General features: G+C 33.8%; 1 long non-coding RNA gene across 7 annotated transcripts; it reads left to right on the plus strand.

The window, feature by feature from the left end:
* Nucleotides 1-4: 4 nt before the first annotated feature.
* Nucleotides 5-6810, plus strand: LOC106763924. 7 transcript variants are annotated; one of them, XR_002668221.1, is made up of 12 exons: nucleotides 5-103; nucleotides 733-837; nucleotides 1200-1279; nucleotides 1390-1441; nucleotides 2270-2428; nucleotides 2526-2717; nucleotides 3179-3275; nucleotides 3865-3960; nucleotides 4485-4613; nucleotides 4704-4784; nucleotides 5097-5171; nucleotides 6081-6810. It is a non-coding gene; the product is annotated as an uncharacterized LOC106763924 (long non-coding RNA). The 7 variants fall into 7 exon arrangements; XR_001375870.2 differs by having other exon boundaries at nucleotides 2270-2333; XR_002668222.1 differs by having other exon boundaries at nucleotides 2303-2333.
* Nucleotides 6811-9888: the final 3078 nt, after the last annotated feature.

Here is a 9888-nt window from a genome sequence, read left to right on the forward strand (position 1 = left end):
TGCAGTATGTGAGCATGCATATTCTTTATCTCAAAATATGGACCCTAAGAGTGAAGGCCGAGGTGTGTTACAATTCAAGACTGGTTTGATGTCTGTCATCAAGGTATGGATCTTAGTCTAGGTTTATTTAAAATAAAAAAAAGTTGTGCTTGGGATACTTGACTTGTGCATATCGGTATGTTTTTTTGTCTGTGATTCTGGTTTGATGACTGTTTTTTTTGTCTGAGAGTATAGTTATAAGAAAGTTTATGAGTCTACAATGTATAGAAAACATATATTAGTTTATGTAATCGTTATTTTATTGAAAAACAATGTTTGTAGAAATATTTTATTAATATATTTCAATTAAAAGTATTTATACGATACATATACAAGAGAATTAATTTTTTTTAACTTTTAAAAGAAATTATTATTTTTTTTCATTTTATTATTATTAATTAATTCAGTCATTCACCTTATTATTTGATTTTCTACAACGTTGTTATACTATTTGATATAAGTTTCGCAATATTAGAGTGTTTTATTTTAATTCCGTAATATGACGACATGTCGTTCTTTGTGTTATTTTCTCTTCAATTTCTTGTTTCTGTCTCTATCTATATATAAAAGTTCTAGATATAAAGCGGGAAAGTTGAAGGACTTGCAGAGCACGAAACACTGTGCGGTCCTGTAGTGTAAACGAAATATATTATNGAACTCCCGTCGAATTCACTTTCGTTTCTCGTTTTTCAGTGGAGCGTTTGGCTAGGTCAGCTCGAGCGTGGCGTTGGTATTGGCGCTCTTTTTCCTCTTTTCAGACCTTAACTTCTCGATCCTCACTTCTTTCTACACATCCCAGTAAGTTCCTGTTTCTTTTATTTTCCAGAACTTACTTTAGTCGATTTTCTTTTCAAACGCTGCGATTTTTATAACCTACGTCGCGAAAGCTTCGTGTTATTTTTTTCAGAGGCCAGAGAACCAATTTCTTCTTCCTTAATTTTCCAGACATTTTCAATAGGAAGAAAAACCTATTCCAAATTTGGAGTTTTGGCCACCCTTTCTTGCTCCAATAACTCAAAAGGAAAAGATAAATATATAATTCTTTGTCTTTATTGTTTAACTTGCTTGGATGACATCATCTATGACTTATAAGCTTTGCTAACTTTGTGGTGATTGATTATTCTCTTTCTTATTATTCTTTTATATGTTGGGATGGGAAGGATCTTTGTCAAGCTGATTCGAAATCTTTATCCATGCAATGGTCCTTGCTTTTGCCAACCAGTGATGCACTACAAGCAATGTATGGCCTAACCATTCCTCCTTTTGTGAATGCAATCAAACTCTAATATTTTTCTCCATTTGATGTTGTTTTCTAACTGTTTTTTTTTTTTTAAATTTGTATTTTCATAGGATGCATGATGCAACTTTAATGACATGCTTGCTGTTTGATCCGCGTTTGAAGGTAAATGACAACGACCTTGATTCCTGTGTGTATAGATGTCTTGTTCTAAATTTTTATTTGAATTTTAATGGTCACATATTTTGACATAATGTTTTAGTGCACACATGTCCTATATGATGTTATTCTGGCTTGTTAGTTGTAGTTATTTTAATCAGAACTTGGAATTATAAGATAAAATTGGGTGCCCTGTTCATTACCAACTTATAAGGATTGAAAATCAGAGACAAGAGCGAAATGATAACCCAACTATTTAGATGAAAGTCTGAAGTGTTGAAGAAGAAAGATGAAGCAGTTCTATGCTTCAATGAGGCCAAGTCTCTCACAACATAACCAATTCTCCACTCCCAACAAATACACCCTTCGTAGAACTTTGGTTTAAGAGTTGCTTTAGGTTCTTTTATCCAGTCTTAGCTTGTATAGGTTGTATATAGTTTAGGAGATGATGTTAGACATTTCTAAGTTCATTTTAGGTTCTGTTTCATACTCTCATTCATTCTTTGCTGATTTAACTCATTTCTTAGTTTCATTTCTTTTGATTAGAATTGTTAATTGTGTTTTCTGCTTTAGATTCATGTATAAGTAGTCCTAGCATTAAATTTTTGCATCTGAGTTCAGTCGTGGCTGAATTAAGTTGTTTTTCAAATGCTTGGACTGCTGAAATTGATATTTAAAGTTGAGAAATATGATTGTGATGTTTTGATTGAGAAAATGGCTGAAAAATGATTGAATTGGCAAGATAGGTTGAGTTGTGAATAAGTCTTGTGTTCCTAGTTTGTGTTTAGTCTTTTAATTGTTTTTTAGTTTTGTTTTGGGTCTTTCATTTTGTAGATTGAGTCTTTGTTTTCCCTGCCACAACTGTAGGCAAAGGGCCTTCGCCAACTGTACCCACAAGGTAGAAGCTGTGAAGCAAGATTGATTTATCTGACCCTAAACCTTGTGAAGTTTTACCCAAAAAAATTTACAGTGTGAATGCTTTCCAATTTAATGGTTCTATTCAACCCTGTTATTATTGCTGCTACTCATGTATGTAGCCTTCAATTGCAAACTGGGTCTGACCCAGATGTGTTTTTCAACATTTATGTAGGAGTTGGAGGGACATGGAACTCAAGTTTTGGATNTTGAGTTGTGCATATGACAGGAAAGTGGTTGAGAAAACAGTCGTGGCAGTTAGGATAGGAGAAAACGTTGGGAAGCTGAAGAATGAAGGGCTACCTTCAGAATTTTGGTCTTGGAGGAAATATGGACAAAAATAAACCAAAGGGTCTCCATATCCAAGGTGCTTTCCACTATAAAATCATTTGTTCATCCGTATGGAACTCTTTACTTGTCCTTTTTCCTGATTCCACATCCATATAAAGATTATGTATGTAATTCTTAGAAAAAAGAACATAAAAAGTGATCATTTTGTGCCTTTTGGCTCTTGCTAGTTCTTACCCTTCATTGCATCATAGTCAAATTCAATCACTTGGTTAGTATAACCACATAATTAGATTCACATTCAAACCCTCAGACTCAAGAGGTATGGAAATCTGTTCATTTTCTTTTTACTTTCATTGTAGTCATTTTGAAAACAAGCTAATCCACCTTTAGTGACACTAATCAATTAATGTTGTTAGTTTTGAATTCAACTGGTAAGAATATTCCTTTTTTTCAATCCTCCAAAATAGAAATTTAGTCTTCAAGGACTCGGGCAAACCTTTAATGAGTTTTAGATTTAATGATGTAATTTTTCTGCAGATTTTTGGAGTTTTCAAGATTGTCGTAATTCCACTGTCGGGTCAACTTTCAAATGAGCATGCTTTTGCTCCTTTTTATCATCTTCACGTATGATCTGGTACTTCTTTTGCTACCCATTAATAATTTAAATGTTCTATTTTCAGTTTTTCATATCTAGACTACATTTTTAGTAACTTTTTTAATTCATTATCCTCCATTGTCACTTTTTCTTGTGTATTAATTAGTTAATTTTAAAATTCATAATAAATAAATGTTAGTAGTACATTCATAAGATTATGTTTTAAGTTTATAATAAACAGATATGTTTAAAATTATAAGGTATATTTTACATTTAAGATAAACAATTTAAATTATGATACGTGGTATTTTTAATAGTTGTCAACTTAAAAAGACTACTAAAATTTACTTTAGAAATTAATATGCAAAGATGATGAGTGTAAAGTTAAAATATAATTAAAAAATGTAATCCCAGTTTATAGTTTTTATTGGAATTCCAGTTTGTCCAAGACTATCAGNTATAGNANAAGGACTTCTAAATTTGTCACATTGTGTGGTTAAAGTGAGGGGTTTAAGCTTAAGATTTACCATTACTCTTTTAACTATATGATTTGAAATGGTAGCAGCATGTCTTTTCTTCCCCAATAATATGTATACTAATCATTCGGAGAATGGAACATGTGTTGTAGGTCCCTGTTCGCTCATACGCACACTATAGTAATCACATCTGCATTCTGTACTTTGCTGCCTCCAAACGGTTGAACGCACGATACTAATATTTTATAGTAAGTGATCATTTTTTCTTAAAGTCTTTTAAGATGATAAAATAATAAATATTTTTGTAAATAAATGCAATTAAACATGATATTAGTTTATAGGAAATTTAGTTAATAGGTGGATTTTAAACATGATATCTTTCGATTAAAAGAAATGAAAAGACAATAGTTTCTTTATGTGATACTTAGGAATGTTAGGATTATTTATTGTGAAATGAACTCCTGTGCCTTTTGAAGTGCCACTTGAAGTTGTGATGTTGGTAAAGTAAGCCAATTATGACTTAGGCATTTAGGAAACGAAATTATCCATGAGACTGTGCTTGTCTGTTAGAAAAGTATTAATGGAAATCTTTTCAAGGTGACTGATGATTTTTCATCCATTATTTCTATAATTTCTTTTGTCTGGGAATATTGTAAGAGTGCTACGAATTTGGCATCACAAAGAATAGTGAAAATAGTCTGGCTTTGGTTGATATGGAAAATATGTATTGGGCCTAAAAACCATCTGTTCTGATTCCTGCAACCCCTTACAGGTTAAAGAAAAGCGTGCAGAACTTGAAAAATTAAAATCTACTTTTGTCAGGAGAGCATCTGAATTCTTGAGAAATTATTTTGCTAGCTTGGTGGACTTCATGATAAGTGATAAAAGCTACTTTTCCCAGGTATTTTCTACATATTTGTTATAGAATTGTTATCCCTGGAGTCTTTTGATTGAATTTATTGGTATAATTTTTTCCGCTTGCTCAAAACAGCGAGGACAGTTAAAGAGGCCTGATCATGCTGACCTGCGGTACAAGTGCAGGACATATGCACGTCTTCTGCAACATTTGAAGGTTAAAAATTTGGGACCAAGAACCTATTTACCTTGACAAAATGCTTTCTGTTTTCATTTTGTTCCCNATTTTCAAAGCTTTTGTAGAACTTTGGTTTCCCTTTTCCTTGTACAAATATCTGAAAATAGAAAACAAATAAATAAATCATGTCATTTTTTGTACAAAAAAGTTACAGCAGAAAATGAATTTAGAAAACTTAATCTCAAATCAAATAGTCCTTACTATTATTTTTGCGTGAATTTTGTTTTGGATACATGTATATGTCCAGTAATTTTCTTTTTCTACCTAAATAATATTTCTGGACACTTGCAGAGTCTTGACAAGAATTGCTTGCGTCCGCTGAGAAAAGCTTATTGCAATTCTCTAAACTTGCTTCTTCGTAGGGAGGTTTGTTGCACATGTTTTTTTTTTTTTATGTTTTCTTATTATGATCATGCATTCCTTTATTTTTGTAATTAAGCAAGGAGCATCATTACAAATGTGAAAAAAAATAATTAATATGATTTCTTAGCTAATCAGTACATACAAAATAAATAAAAATTCAATCATTGCAGGAGGGTTATAAAGTTCCAGGGAGAATAGATCTCCCAATTTTTTAAAATTTTCCTCTAACTATCTTGTGAGTGATATAACATTTAAGTGTAACTTGTTCCAAATTAAGTTGTCAGAATTTGTGTTATTTGGCATGTTTTATGTTGTAGAACATTTATTTTTAAGATTTGTCTTACCAGGCATAAGTTTAGGTGGGCTCCTTTTGGTTTTGAACGTAATGGGAGATAAATTATTAGTTATGTAGCTCTGTTTCAGGTAGTTCTTAACTTTATCCTAAAGCCTGTGTTTGATCTTGAGATTCAGCATTCCGGTCTGCTAAAACTTGGGACTTATCATGTTATGTTGTTATTATTGGAAGGAGCTAGGTTACCTGGATTGTTTTCTCCATGATTGACATAACTAGGAGTTAGAAAAAGGAACTTACACTTTTTTATGTTGTTATTATTGGAAGGAGCTAGGTTACCTGGATTGTTTTCTCCATGATTGACATAACTAGGAGTTAGAAAAAGGAACTTACACTTTTTTATGTTCCTGCCGGAAATAATCTTCCACTGCATTAAAAAAAATCATGTAATATTTTTTATAGAGTATATCATGTAAATTGTCCATATTATATCTCAAAAAGTTTTAGAGTATGTTAGATTGTCTCTCATTTGCCTTTAATATTTCTTTAGTATCTGCGGAATTTGTAGAGAGATTTGAAAAGTAGCTAACGATTTATTTCCTTCTTTAATCTAATATTAGTATAAAGGACGAGTGTGAGCGTGAACCTGTAATACAAACAGCAGCCTTAGCACCTCTTGTGGACGTTGTGAAATTGCAAGGAGGTTTGAATTAATGACAAATATCAAGCATGTGCAGCCAAGAAAAAGGGAGTTTCTTTTATATCAAAGGCTTCTAATATGCTTAAATTGTGTTGTATGGCCTGCAATTGATAGAATTATAATTGTTTAATCTGCTGAACTAGTGGAATTGTTTGTGCAGTATCAGTTGAGACGTTATTTGAGAGCAATAAGGATCAATTATGTGCATTAAGTTTACAAGACCGAGAAAGGGAAGTTCTAATTGCTTTATCTTTTTGTGCAAACTGGTTTGGTTAAGGGTGTAAGTGACAACAACCTTGTTCATTTGTGTTGCAGGATTGGAACATCAAGCTTTATGATGAGATCGAGCCAGTTGAAGGCCACATTTTGATCTAGTGAAGCATTGCAGCAGTGGACTGTACCAAGAAAGTAGCGTAGCTTTTGTTTTTAATTTTCCTTGTATTTGGGCTTGTGTCAGCCCACTGTTACTCTTAGTTTTAGCTTTGGTTTGTAAAAGGCCTTTTATAAAGTCCAAGTGCTTTGGAGGAGTTCTTAGTGCTTTTCCCAACTCTTGGCAACTTTGGTTACTCTTTTTAAATTTGACATAGCTAGACAGTTGAGTGTGTCTTGTTAGCCAAAATTACAAGCCTAACTGCAGGAGTAGAATTTTATATTGTTGATTGTCTTTGCATTTTGTGATCACGTTTTAGGGGTAATTAGAGTATGCTAATTGTTTGTGTTTTTTGTGAGTTGAGTCCTTTGATTTTATAAGTGATTTTATTTTAAAGGGTAATTAATAAATAGTTTAAGATATATCTGACTAAAGTGAGACTTGCAATTTAAGTAATCTTTGTGGTTCATCTCTCTTATCTGGGAGATATATGTGTGTGGTATAAGTTTGTGTGTGTGTAATATGTGTTTGTCTAGGTGGGGGTGTGTGTGTAATATATGTGTGTCCATGTTTGTCGGGCTGGGTGTGTGTTTGCATGTAAGCTTGTGTGTATGTGTGAATGTATTTGTATAATATATATGTTTGTGTGTTTATGTTTATATAGTTACGTGTGTTTGTGTATATTTATATGTGTGTGTATGTTTGTGTTAATACATTTACGTGTGTTTATGTATATTTATGTGTGTATGTTTGTGTTAATACATTTACGTATGTTTGTGTATGTTGTGTGTATGTGTGTGTGTGTTTGTGTATGTGTGTGTGTGTCTATGTGTGCTTGTGTGTGTTTGTGCGTGTTTATGTGGGTGATATGTGTGTGTGGGTATAAGTTTGTATGTGTGTGGGTGTTTGTGTGGGTAGGTGTATGTGTCTATGTTTGAGGGTGGGTGTGTGTTTGTGTGCAAGTGTATGTTCATGTATGCATGTATGTGTATGTGTGTGTGTGTGTGTTTGTTTGAGAGAGTGTGTGTGTGTGTTTGTGAGGATAACATGCGTGTGTGATGGTGTCTATTTTTGTATTTGTACAATTACGTGTGTTTATGTATGCATTTATGTGTGTGATATGTCTATTTATACAGTTATGTAAGATCGTGTATGTGTTTGTGTTTGTGTAATATGTGTTTGTGTATGTAATATATGTCTGTTAATGTGTATATGTATTTGTATCTATGTGTCCATGTGTGTGGAGGGGGTGGGTGGGGTGTTTGTGTGTGCATGTATTTTTTTTTTGTCTTTGTGACTGAATGTGTGTGTATGTTTGGAAGTATTTTTGAGTGTGAGTGTGTGTGTAAGATTATGTCTGTATGTGTGTTTGTGTGTGTAATATGTGTGTATGCATTTGTGCTGATATGTGTATGTTTGTTTGGCTGTGAGTGAGTGTGTGTATGATTGTGTGTTTTCATGTTTGATAGAGAGAAAGAGAGAGGGAGTGTTTGTGTGTGAGTGTCTTTGTGTGCATAATATGTGTGTTGGGGGTGTTTATACGGTTGTGTGCGCGTGTGTGTTTGTGTCTAATATATGTGTTTGTTGGTGTGAGTGTGTGTATGTGTGTGTAAGTTTATGTTTGTACGTGCATTTGTGTTTGTGTGTAATATATGTATGCATGTGTGTGTGTGTGTGTTTGGGTGTGAGTGTGTATTTTTATCTGTTTGTTTTAGTATTTGTATGTGAGTGTGTGTTTGTTTATGTATTTATGTTGGTGATATGTATGTATGGGTGAATGGAAGTGTGGATATAAGTTTGTATGAGTGTGGGTGTGTGTAATGTGTGTTTGTGTTTGAGTTTGTGTGTGTATGTGTGCACGTATGCATGTGTGTGTGTGAATGTGTGTTTGCGTGTTCATGTTTGTGTGAATGTGTGTGTGGTTAATATGTGTTTGTGTGGGTGTATCTATGTCTGTGTTTATAAAGTTATGTTTGCTTGTGTGTGTGTGTGATTGTGAGTGTGTGTTTGTGTAATATGTGTGTTTGCGTATGCATGTGTGTTTATGTGTTTATGTTGGTGATATGTGTGTGTGGTTATAAGTTTTATGTGTGGGTGTGTGCAATATTTTTGTTTGTGGGTGGGTGGATGGTTGTGTATGCAATATATGTGTGTGTTTGTCTTTGTTTGTGTGAGTATATGCATGCATAAGCGTATGTGTATGTGTGTGTGAATGCTTGTGTCTTTGTTTGTGTGTGTGTGTGTGTTTGTGTGAGTATNCATAAGCGTATGTGTATGTGTGTGTGAATGCTTGTGTCTTTGTTTGTGTGTGTGTGTGTGTTTGTGTGAGTATATGCATGCATAAGCGTATGTGTGTGTGAATGTTTGTGTCTGTGCATGTAATACGTGTGTGTGACTAATTCTGTGTCTATGTTTATACCGTTACGGTGTGTTTGTGTATGTTTTTGTATGTGTGTTTTTGTAATATGTGTGCTTGTGTATGTATGAGTGTGTGTGTGTGTGTGTCTGTGTGTTTGTGTGTGTGATATGTGTGTGGGTATAAGTTTGTATGTGTTGGGTGTGTGTGTATAATATATGTGTTTGTGTGGGTGGGTAGGTGGGTGTTTGTGTGTGTTTGAGTCAGTGCGTGTGCATGTATGCGTGTGTATTTATGTTTGTGTGTGTGTGTGTGTTTGTGTGAGAGTATGTGAGTGTATTTGTGGGTAATATGCGTGTGTGATTGAGTTTGTCTGTCTTTATATAATTACACATGTGTATGTATGTGTTTATGTGTGTGTTTATACAGTTACATGTGATTGTGTATGTAATATGTGTGTTAATGTGTATGTGTAGGTGTATCTATGTGTTTATGTGTGTGGATGGGTTTGTGTGTGTTTTTTTTGTCTTTATGTGAGTGTGTTTGTTTGTGTTTGGGAGTGTTTGCGTATGAGTGTCTTTGTGTGTGTAAAATATGTGCGTGTGTGTGTGGGTGATTATACGGTTCCACATGTGTGCCTTTGTGTCTAATATTTGTGTTTGTGTTTGAGTGTGTCCGTCTGTGGCATGTGTATCTATGTGCGTATGAGTGTGTCTGTATTTGTATATGTAATATATGTGTTAATGTGTATGTGTAGGTGTATCTATGTGTGTACGTGTGTGGATGGGTTTGTGTGTGTGTGTTTTTTTTCTGAGTGTGTTTAGGAGTGTTTGTGTATGAGTGTCTTTGTGTGCGTAATATGTGTGTGTGTGTGTGTTGGGAGTGATTATACGGTCCTGCATGTGTCTTTATGTGTCTAATATGTGTTTATGAGTGTGAGTGTGTGTGTCTGTAATGTGTGTGTATGAGTGTGTGTGTGTGTGTGTGTGTGTGTGTGTGTGT

Source organism: Vigna radiata, chromosome 6 (genome assembly GCF_000741045.1).
Source record: "Vigna radiata var. radiata cultivar VC1973A chromosome 6, Vradiata_ver6, whole genome shotgun sequence".
Classification (NCBI taxonomy): Eukaryota; Viridiplantae; Streptophyta; class Magnoliopsida; order Fabales; family Fabaceae; genus Vigna; species Vigna radiata.